Genomic DNA, 11,133 nt, shown 5'->3' with positions numbered 1-11,133 from the left:
CAAAGACCCTATGAGTCCAATATTAAAATTACTTTCCCCCTTTGGTATTACAGGAATAATAGGTGCTCTTGCTCTTGTTTCGTTCTCCTTCTGTTGCCCAGGCTGGAGTGCAGTGGCACAATCTCAGCTCACGGCAACCTCCACCTCCCGGGTTCAGGTGATTCTCCTGCCTCAGCCTCATGAGTAGCTGGGACTACAGGTGCGTGCCATCAAGCCCAGCTAATTTTTGTATTTTTAGTAGAGACAGGGTTTCATCATACTGGCCAGGCTGCTCTCGAACTCCTGACCTCGTGATCTGCCCACCTCGGCCTCCCAAAGTGCTGGGATTACAGGTGTGAGCCACTGCGCCCAGCCCTTGTTTCATTCTTAATACTAGCTCAGAACCTACTAGCAAAGTGTTATTTTATCAGTTAATCTTCATGAAAAATCTGTGAAGCAGGGACTATTATTATTCTTATTTTACAGATGAGAAAACAGAACCTCAGAAAAATTAAACAAGTGGGCCAACATCTAAAAGGGAGGTGAGCCTGGAGAGCAGAGGAATGGAGCTGGGCTGAGGCTTTTCTTCCCTAAGGATCCTGTCGAACATGCTGTACCACCATCAAACATGGTGGAGTAGGTTTTTTAGGAGGATGGGGGAAGAAATTCCTGGCAGGGTTAGGGTTAGGGTTAGGGTTAGGGTTAGGGTTAGGGTTAGGGTTAGGGTTAGGGTTTGGGTTAGGGCATGGTGGCTCATGGCTGTAATCCCAGCACTTTGAGAAGCCAAGGCAGGAGAATTGCTTGAGCCAGGAGTTTGAGACCACCTGAGCAACAAGGCGAGATCCTGTTTTTGTATAAAAATACAAAAAAATTAGTAGGGTGTGGTGGCACATGCCTGTGGTCCCGGCTACTCAGGAGGCTGAGGCCAGGGGATCACTTGAGCCCAGGAGGTCAAAGCTGCAGTGAGGCACAATTGAGCCACTGCCCCCCAGCCTAAACAGCAGAGCAAGGTCCTGTCTCAAGAAAAAAGAAAAAGAAAAGAGGAAGACATTTTTGACTGGTCTTAATACAATTATTTCCCAGAGGGGAGGCACCGAATTTATAAATGATTGTGTGTGTGTGTGTGTGTGTGTGTGTGTGTGTGTGTGTGCACGCGCGCATGTGGTGATAAATAGAAGGCTTATTGCAAAATCTGTGACCCACCGAAGGGAAACCCACAGTTTTCAGACTCACTTCTAGCCACATGATATGTCACCACCTCCGTTCTGTCTTCTTCTACTCCCACTTTCCCTCCCTAAATCACTCTTTTTTTTTTTTTTTTTTTTTTTTTTGAGACAGAGTTTTGCTCTTGTTGCCCAGTCTGAAGTGCAATGGCGCGATCTCGGCTCACCACAACCTCCGCCTCCTGGGTTCAGGCAATTCTCCTGCCTCAGCCTCCTGAGTAGCTGGGATTACAGGCACACGCCGCCATGCCCAACTAATTTTTAGTATTTTTAGTAGAGATGGGGTTTCACCATGTTGACCAGGATGGTCTCGATCTCTTGACCTCGTGATCCACCCACCTCGGCCTCCCAAAGTGCTGGGAGTACAGGCTTGAGCCACCGCGCCCCGCCTCCTAAATCACTCTTAATACAAAAACTTGTTCTTGGGAGGAAAAGACTTGACTGTGGAGTCAGGATCAAGTGCAGTGAGGTGTGTGCAGCTTTTAGCTGCACGAATGGAGAAAAAAATTAACTTTTTTTGTTTGTGTGTGTCAAGCAACACTGTGGACAATGAATTGCATATCTTTGCTAAGCTGAACTTCCATAGAAGATCTCACAAGACAAATCAGGATATATTTGTCTAGGAAGACAGCAACAGGCCATTGGAACTGTCAGAGGCCACTTCCCTAGAGCCACAGCCTGAGACATGTTGCCAGTGAGTTACAGAGAGCATGGCCTCAGGAGAAACCTAGAGAGGAGGGAGGGAAATAGAAGAGGGCAAAGGAAGATGCTCTGCCAAGACGAAGCTTCAGGAGATGGTGGGCCTCAGCCCCATCTTACGGGGAGCTCTTGATCATGGCTGGTACCATAGAGATAGGTCCTTCCACCCAGAGGCAAGAAAGCTGAGCTGTTACAACCCCTGTATCCGTCCATTATTGGCCTATACGGCGGGTGTGACTTCCCCACCACCTCCTGTGGAGGGTTGAAGGACGGCTTCCCACTACCAAGGGCAGAATGGGAATCAACCTGAGAGGGGTGTGGAGTGAGCTCATAGCAGCCAGCACCATAGCAGGGAAGACACGGTGCTCGGGCCCGGTACGGGGAGCCTGGGCAGGGCACCAAGAGCATCCTCTACACTTGGAGCTACCGTAACAGATGCATAATACTAAAGTCACGGATCTATGAGAGTTTTTTGGTTGTACTGACTGTGTTATGTATTCATTTTGTAATGGACTTTATTTTCTAAAGCTGTTTGAGGTTCACAGCAAAACTCAGTGGAAAGTTCCATTTTTCTTAAACTCTGTGTTTAACACAGAGTTCCCATATTCCTCCCCCGGCCCCCAGCATGTTTACAGTCAACATCTCACATCTGAGTGATATATTTACTGCAATCAATGAACCCACACTGACACTTCATTGATCATCCAACGTCAGTAGTATATACGAAGGTTCGCTCTGGGCGATGTATGTTTTATGGTTTTTGACAAACGTCTAATGACATGTACCCACCATTGCAGTATCATACAGAATAGTTTCACTGACCAAAATTCCTCTGTGGTCTGCCTTTTCATCTCTCCAAACTCCCAGCAACTGCTGATTTTTTTGACTGTCTCTATAGTTTTGTCTTTTCCAGAATGTCATATAGTTGGAGTCTTGCAGTACGTAGCCTTTCAGATTGGCTTTCTTTCTTTCTTTCTTTCTTTTTTTTTTTTTTGAGACAGAGTGTCGCTCTTGTTACCCAGTCTGGAGTGCAATGGCACGATCTCGGCTCACCACAACCTCCGCCTCCTGGGTTCAAGCAATTCTCCTGCCTCAGCCTCCTGAGTAGCTGGGACTACAGGCACGCGCCACCATGCCCAGCTAATTTTTTGTATTTTTAGTAGAGACGGGGTTTCACCACGTTGAACAGGATGGTCTCGATCTCCCGACCTCGTGATCCACCCACCTCGGCCTCCCAAAGTGCTGGGATTACAGGCTTGAGCCACCGCGCCTGGCCTCAGATTGGCTTCTTTCATTTATAATATGCATTTAAGGTTTCCCCATTACTGTTCTTGGCTTGATAGCTCATGTCTTTTTAGCACTAAATAATATAATATTCCATTATCTGGATGTACTATATCTAATAAAGAACATCTGTTTTTTGTTTTTCGTTTTTTTGAGATAGAGTGTTGCTCTGTTGCCCAGGCTGGAGTGCGGTGGCACAATCTCGGCTCACTGCAACCTCCACCTCTCGGGTCCAAACAATTCTCCTGCCTCAGCCTCCCAAGTAGCTGGGATTACAGGTGCCCGCCACCAGGCCTGGCTAATTTTTGTATTTTTAATAGAGATGAGATTTCACCATGTTAGCCAGGCTGGTCTCAAACTCCTGACTTCAAGTAATCCACCCACTTGGCTTCCCAATGTGCTGGGATTATAGGCATGAGCCACAGCACATGGCCTCAATGAGAGTTGTTATATATATAAACAACTTTGGACTATAGTGCTAACAGATATAAAAATTTTAGTTGAATATTCTCTACAGACATTTTTAATAAAAACTTGGGCTTCAAGTCAGGAACATGTCTTCCATTTCTACATAACTTTAGTATCACACTCTCTTTTAATTTATACTTTTTTTTTTTTTTTGGGGGGACGGAGTTTCGCTCTTGTTACCCAGGCTGGAGTGCAATGGCGCGATGTCGGCTCACCGCAACCTCCGCCTCCTGGGTTCAGACAATTCTCCTGCCTCAGCTTCCTGAGTAGCTGGGATTACAGGCAGGCGCAACCACAACCACAGCTAATTTTTTTGTATTTTTAGTAGAGATGGGGTTTCACCATGTTGACCAGGATGGTCTCGATCTCTTGACCTCGTGATCCACCTGCCTAGGCCTCCCAAAGTGCTGGGATTACAGGTATGAGCCACCACACCCGGCTTGATTTATACTTTTTATTGTATGCATCCTTGAAAGCTGCCTTCAATCCTTTCTGAAAGAAGATTGGGTGTAAATAAATAAAGACACAAACACCTGATTCTTCCTTGTATTCCCCAAGTGCCTTCAGCCTTGAAAGTCTGGGCAGTTTCACTAGTGCCTTTGTGGTATGTTTTCAGCAGCAAGAGTGAAACTGAGATTGTGGTGCCAGGATGCAACCCAGAGGTTACAAGTCACGTGTTCCACTCTGCTGAGCCTTGGGGAAGTACCCTTAGATACCAAGATAAATAAATAGTCAACATCTTTTCCTTTGTGCCCGTAAGCACTTTTTAGTCACATGATAAGTGCATTTCACAGACTTTGGCTGACACATGATGGCATAGGCTGGTGTAGGCCAAGTGATTTATCCCGGTCAGTTCAGTTCAGCTGAGTCAAGCATTTCCCTGAAATCTGTGACTTGGCAAAGGGTTTCTTAACATTTTGACCTGCCCAGAATGTCATTCCCTATATTGTGCTCATAGGCAGGTTACTAAAGAGTTCTTAGATTCCCGAACTCAGAAGGCACCTTGGGGACAACAGTGACAGTGGAAACAACATGAACTCCCCAGAGACTGGCTAGGTAACCTTGGACAGGTGGCAGCACTATGGTTGGCCTCGGCCGCTTTCTCATCTTGAAGGTGAAATGGTTGAACTCAAGGATTTGTAGGATCTCATTCAGTTTTTGCTGATCAGCTGGTCAGGCACTTCCCAAACTCTTGGAATTTACAGATCGATATAGTTTCATGAATCTTTAATGTTGGAAATAGATGCTTGGTGCTGCAAAGAAAAATTATCCACCCAATTAGTGGTAATTTGTTTCAGCAGTCACAGGAAACTATTAGCCTGGGTCATGCCACTTCAGCTTTATTTTTCTATCACTAACAGACCCATTTAGGAAAGCATCATTGGTTGAGATTAAGGGCACAGTCTGCCAGTATATAGATTCAAATTCCAGCTCCAATACCTACTGGATGGAGGTACTTGAGTAAGTTACTTAACTTTTCTGTGCCTCAGTTTCCCCATATGTAAAACGGGGCTAATAATATCTCCCTCACACCCTTGTGAGGATTCATGAGTTGGTATGGGCTGAGTGGGACTTAGAGTAGTATCTGGCATATGAGCAGCCCTATACAGAGTCATGTGTGTGATCACTATTCACACAGTCTTCCAAGAGCGAAGGGACAGCAACAGCCTCCCCACAGATGAAACCAAAACTCTGCTTCAACCTTTCCAAAGAGGTTTTCTTCCATCAACTCCATTAGCATCTCTAAGATCTTAAAACCAGATTTCCCCTAGTGCTTAAGCTAAAGGGTTCAAGAAAGTCCCCTCCCTGGAAAATGATCTGTGAGAGCACTTTGCCCAGGCTTCTAGCTGAGGAAGACGAAGCTCTGTCAAAATCTTTTTTCTTCCTTTCTTTTTTTTTTAATAGAGACTGTTGCCTAGGCTGGTCTCAAACTCCTGCCTTTGAGAGATTCTCCTGCATAGCTGGGATCACAGGCACACACCACCATACGTGGCTAATTTGTTTCTCTTGTTTTTTGTTTTTTTGTAGAGACAGGCTCTCACTATGCTGCCCAGGCTGGTCTGCCACTCAAGTGAAGTGATTCTTCTGCCTTGGCCTTTAAAAGTGCTGGGATTACAGGCATGAGCTACCTCACCTGGTCAAAATCCTCTTGACAGATTGTTTTGGTTCCCTCAACCACAACTCGCCCAGAAATCACTGCTTAGCACAGGAGCAAGAATCTGGCATGTGTTTTATCCTGTCCCTCAAATACTGTAAGCCAGCAGTCCCCAACATTTTTGGCATCAGGGACAGGTTTCATGGAAGACAATTTTCTCACAGACCCGTGGTGGGGAGGAGGATGATTCAAGCACATTACATTTATTGTGCACTTTATTTCTATTAATTTTACATTGTAATATATAATGAAATAATTATACAACTCACCATAATGTAGACTCAGTGGGAGTCCTAACCTTGTTTCCCTGCAACTAGACAGACCCATCTGGGGGTGATGGGAAACAGTTACAGATCATCAGGCATTAGATTCTGTTTTGTTTTATTTTATTTTATTTTTTGAGACGGAGTCTCACTCTGTCATCCACGCTGAAGTGCAGTGGCACAATCTCGGCTCACTGCAACCCCCATCTCCTGGGTTCAAGTAATTCTCTGCCTCAGCCTCCCGAGTAGCTAGAACCACAGGCACATGCCACCACGCCCAGCTAATTTTTTGTATTTTTAGTAGAGATGGGGTTTCACCATGTCGGACAGGCTGGTCTCGAACTTCTGACCTCAGGCGATCTGCCCACCTCAGCCTCCCAAAGTGCTGGGATTACAGACATGAGCTACTGCGCCCAGTCAGGCATTAGGTTCTCATAAGGAGCATGCAACCTGGCTCCCTTGCGTGTATAGTTCACAAAAGGGTTTCTGCTCCTGTGAGTCTGTCATGCCCCTGGTGATATAACAGAAGGCGGAACTCAGATGGTGATGCCAATGATGGAGAGCAGCTGTAAATACAGAGGAAGCTTTGCTTGCTCACCCACCAGTCACCTCTTGCTGTATGGCTGGGTTACTACCAGGCCATGGTACCGGTCCATACAGACACTGGTACTAGTCTGTGGCCGGGTGGTGGGAGATTCCTGCTGTCATTGGTAAAAGTAACTATTGTTTGTGCCTGGTTTCTGGAACCCATGACTTCCCAAACCAGGGCTGACTTGCATAAAGAGTAAATAAGCACTTAGTGCATATTCGTCAAATATTCAATGAATAAGTGAGAGATGGCCAGAAGAGCCATTTGCTCCAACTTTGCTCTCTGCTCCAACTTCTGGTGACTTTCTAGAAGAAATGAAGTTCCTTTTTGACTTTTGGCTGTAGAATTTTGGAACTGAAAAAACCCTGGAGATGATATATCCAGGACTCTGGTTTTGCAAATGAAGAAATTGAGACACTGAAGGAGATACGCCACCTAAGATCACACAGCAAATTAGCCACAAAGCAGGGCTTCTGGTTTCTAGCCCAGCTACCTCTCCAGAAGTTGCTTCGGGCAAAAGAGTCTAAGACTGAGCTCAATCTGCGCTGACCTTCAGACATGCCCTGAAAGTTACTGGTTATTTGTTGAGACAAGGAACTTGTCTCATTGTCTTGTATTTTCTCTCCCAAATAAAACTTTTTTTGAATTTAGAGTTCAGTAAATCAAAGAAATACTATCAATATCATCTATTGTCTTTTCTTCTCTCTTCAGGCCCTAATAACCATAAAAAGACATTGGTAAAAGCCGGGCACGGTGACTCAAACCTGTAATCCCAGCACTTTGGGAGGCCGAGGCGGGTGGATCACGAGGTCAAGAGATCGAGACCATCCTGGTCAACATGGTGAAACTCCGTCTCTACTAAAAAATACAAAACATTAGCTGGGCATGGTGGCGCGTACCTGTAATCCCAGCTACTCAGGAGGCTGAGGCAGGAGAATCGCCTGAACCCAGGAGGTGGAGGTTGTGGTGAGCCGAGATTGTGCCATTGCACTCCAGCCTGGATAACAAGAGCGAAACTCCGTCTCAAAAAAAAAAAAAAAAAAAAAAAAAAAAAAAAAAAAGACATTGGTAAAAGTCACTATTGTTTGTGCCTGGTTTCTGGAACCCGTGACTTCCCAAACCAGGGCTGACTTGCATAAAGAGTGAGACTAATTTGTCATATTCAGCAAAACACTTACATAAGAATTCATATTAATTCAAAAATAAAAATAGTTAACATGATAACAGGGTTCCTCTTTTTTCTTCTCTCTCTACAGTAAGTCATTTGGTTAAGAGTGAGATTGCTGACAAGGAAATTTAAAAAGTCAAAACAGGAAGCAGTAAATGACTAGCAACCTGAATCAACAAAAAAGTGTAGGGTGGATGAATGGATTCAATAGCCATCCTCTTAGGGATGCTTCATGCCAACAAAATCCCAGAGTCCCTGATCTTCCCTTATATCCTTTAGGGAAGGAGCTCCTGTCTTCATTCTATTCTTACTGCTGAACAAATGCTCTCATGATACCAAAAAAAACAACTCTTTACCCAAGTTCCCTAAAAGGTCTCTCGTTTCAAGTACTGCAGCAGTATGCAGACAATTTCCCACATTTAAAATGTTTTATTTCTTTTTTGTTTGTTTATTATATTGGCTGAGATTTTTTTTTTTTTTTTTTTTTTTTTTTTTTTTTTTTTTTTTTTTTTTGAGACGGAGTTTCGCTCTTGTTACCCAGGCTGGAGTGCAATGGCGCGATCTCGGCTCACCGCAACCTCCACCGCCTCCTGGGTTCAGGCAATTCTCCTGCCTCAGCCTCCTGAGTAGCTGGGATTACAGGCACACGCCACCATGCCCAGCTAATTTTTAGTATTTTTAGTAGAGACGGGGTTTCACCAAGTTGACCAGGATGGTCTCGATCTCTTGACCTCGTGATCCACCCGCCTCAGCCTCCCAAAGTGCTGGGATTACAGGCTTGAGCCACCGCGCCCAGCTGGCTGAGATTTTTAGTATAGTGCTGCATCGCAATGGGTGTCCTGGCTTTTTTTTAGAAAAAAAATTACCTTGCCAGGCGCGACATTTTGCAGCTCCTAGAAATGGTCTGGAGAGTGGTGGTTGTGCATTGCCAGGGACATCAGAGGGCCCACACCTCCGTGGCCCTGGGAAATTCCCAAGCAGATTCAGCAGCTCATAGGGCAGCATCTGCCCCCTACCGAATAGCAGTTACAGCCCCGCTGATTCCCCAGATCCCTGATCTAATACCTACTTACTCTAAGGAGGAAAGAGACTTTCTCCAGACAGAAGGGGGCAACTGATTAAAGAAGGATGGCTCCAACGGCCAGACAGAAGAATAACAGTTCCACAGCTGCTGGGGGCCGCACTTGTACAGCCGCACGTGAGACCACTCATTTAGGTCAAGAGTCGCTTGAAAAGATGCTGGGCCGGTAATTTTACATCTCACACTTAGCAGCCTTGACCAAAACTGTGGCACAGCGATGCATTACATGTCGGCAACACAACGCGAGGCAGGGTCCAACTATTCCCCCTGGAATCCAAGCTTATGGAGCAGCTCCGTTTGAAGATCTCCAGGTAGACTTTATTGAAATGTCCAAGTGTGGAGGACATAAGTCTTTGTTGGTCCTGGTGTGCACATATTCTGGATGGGACTGAAATAGCCCATGAAGTAACTTGTGTGCTGCTTCGAGGTTTTACCCCTAGGTTTGGACTGCCACTGCACATCGGAGCAGACAGTGGACCAGCATTTGCGGTAGATTTAGTCCGGAAAATAGCAATGGCCTTGGGCATCACCTGGAAACTGCACACTGCCTACCGACCTCAGAGTTCCAGAAAAGTGGAAAAAATGAACTGAACCATCAAAAGCAGCTTAGGGAAAGTGTTCAGGAAACAAGATTAGAGAGGGTGCAGGCACTTCCCTTGGGGTTATTCAAAATTAGAGGCACCCCCTTTAGAAAAAAAACAGGATATTCCCCCTACCCTACTTAGGGCACCCCTAGGAACTCCTCAGGAGTGGGGAGAGATTGAGTTAGGATGCTAGCTACCAGCTCTAAGGAGAGTTGCTTAGGATACTTCAACCTAAGTAAATAACAAATGTCCTGTAAGCCTTTTTCTCCCCAGTTCACCGTTTCTCACTAGGTAATCACGTGTGGATAAAGGACGGGAGTACAGCCCCTCTAAAGCCACAATGGAAAGGACTTCAGACTGATCCTGACCAATCCCACAGCTGTGAAGGTGGAGGGAATGCCAGCTTGAATCCACCACAGCTGTGTAAAAGCCAGCAACAGCTGAGACGTAAGACCAAGGCAAGGACTGCAGAATCATCTTTAGAAGGACAACAAGCCTTGCTCCAGCCACATCCCGGAAGCCGGCTGGTCCACGCACGGCCGAAGCATGAGGAGATTCATCGTGGGACTTGTTCTTCTTAATATTTTGACTAGCACAGTAGGAAAATTAACTAATTTTGAAGAATGCCCTCAGTGCGTACACCAGGTAGGATGGAAAAGTTACTCTTTTGTCCTGCAGTTCTTACAAATGTATGGGGACACAGAAGGGAACCTGTTTATATAATGGTACTCAATATAAGGTGTGTAATCCATGAGATGGACAGGTAGCTGTGTCATAGGCATCATTAAGCCTTCTTTCTTCCTATTATCTGTTAAGACAGGTGAGCTGTTAGGGCATTCAGTTAACTCCACTAGGGAGAAAAGAGACCTAAAACTAGGGAATTGGACAGATGGTGAGTGGCCACCGGAGAGAATTACTGAGTACTATGGGCCGGCCACAGGGGCTGAGGATGGCTCATGGGGATACCAGACCCCTGTTTACATGCTCAACCAGATCATCCAGTTGCAGGCTGTTTTGGAAATACTAATGAAATGGGCAAAGCTCTGTCCCTCTTGGCCCGACAAGAAATTCAAATGAGCAAGGCGATTTAGCAGAACCGACTGGCCCTAGATTATTTGCTAGCAGCTGAAGGAGGAGTCTGGGGAAAATTCAGTCTAACCAACTGCCGTCTGCACATAGATGACCAGGGGCAAGCAGTGGAGGAGATTGTGTGAGACATGACCAAACTGGCACATGTGCCTGTACAGATATGGCACAGATTTAACCCTGAGTCCTTATTTGGAAGTTGGTCCTCATCCTCGGGAGGATTCAAAACCCTCATCATAAGTGTTATAATAATAATAGGTGTTTGTTTACTGCTCCCTTGTCTACTGCCCCTGTCCCTTCAGGTGATTAGGGGATTCATCCCTACTGTAGTTAGCCAAAAAGTGACATCACAAGTGTATTATATGAAACATTATCAGTCTGTTTCTTCAGAAAATCTAGAAAGTGAGAATGAAAGTGAGACCTCTCACTAATATTATAAAGTGGTGAGGGTCTCAAAGAGGGGAATAAAGAGGGGAATGAAGAGGGAGACCCAGGCATCTCAGATCAACTTCCCTTTTCCTAAGACTAAACTTCCCCTTTTCATTCCTAAGACA

This window comes from Saimiri boliviensis, chromosome 2 (assembly GCF_048565385.1).
Source record: "Saimiri boliviensis isolate mSaiBol1 chromosome 2, mSaiBol1.pri, whole genome shotgun sequence".
Classification (NCBI taxonomy): domain Eukaryota; kingdom Metazoa; phylum Chordata; class Mammalia; order Primates; family Cebidae; genus Saimiri; species Saimiri boliviensis.
Note: the sequence above shows the minus strand (reverse complement) of the source record.